Below are 991 nucleotides of genomic sequence, written 5' to 3' on the forward strand. Positions count from 1 at the left end.
TGGTTATTGATTTGATTAGTCAATTACGTCGTGATGTTATTGGTTGTCTGTCAGTTAAGCCGTGATGTTATTGGCTATGAAGACTCGTAATCAGTAATTAGTGCGTTTCGATCCGTCTATTGTCCTATTGTCACAGTTAAACAGTCGTCTATTGTTAGTCAAATTGTCATTCTCTCGTAGTTAGTTTTGCTTGATCTCGTCAATAAGTCGTTTGTACGGCGCTGGTAACTGTTGGCTACGATTCAGTGGCGTTTGTGCTAAGTTAGTAAAGCAGCTTTCTAAAGTAAGACGTTGATAGTAGTCTGTAGAATGCGTTATACATGTCGCAGAGTCCCAGTCAATTTGATGTTTCGTCTTTAAATGGTGCTCAGCGATGTGATTGTTGACGTCACCATTCTTCGTAGCTCGTTTTTAACTCGTAGGTACGCGCGAGCGTACCACGAGTTATTGCAGGGACTGAGATATGCAAATGAGTCACTCACTCACTCGTAGTAGACGCACTTCGTAATTAATCGGGTCCGAACTCGAGAGCGCGAAGATCTATCGTTTCCAAAGAAGCACGCGCTCGCCGAAGTTCGGTAGCATCAAATTCCTCGCTGCGAGCGTGCATCGTTCGCTACAGCACGGTTAGGCTAGAGGTCTTACCAAATTTAAGACAGGCAGGAATCTTTCAAATTAGTACGATTCAAAAGCCTTTGACCCGTCCAGGCGTTAAACTTGACAAAAAGATGAGCATTTGCTCTTCGTCTCCTTCAACTTCGACGCTGGCTTGATCTCCTACCTTGTAGTACTGTAGTAGGTTATGTGTATGAATGAATTTCTGGCGGTCAGTATAAAACACGGACTGCGGACTACGGACTGCGGACTGGGTATAAAATACGGACTATAAAATATGGACTGGTGAAATGTATGGTAAATAAAGGCACTTCTTCTTCTTCTTCTTCTTAAGGACTCCCCAAGATCACGGGGGGAAATGGATGTGAGTTTGAGC

This window comes from Porites lutea, chromosome 7 (genome assembly GCF_958299795.1).
Source record: "Porites lutea chromosome 7, jaPorLute2.1, whole genome shotgun sequence".
In the NCBI taxonomy this organism is placed as follows: Eukaryota; Metazoa; Cnidaria; class Anthozoa; order Scleractinia; family Poritidae; genus Porites; species Porites lutea.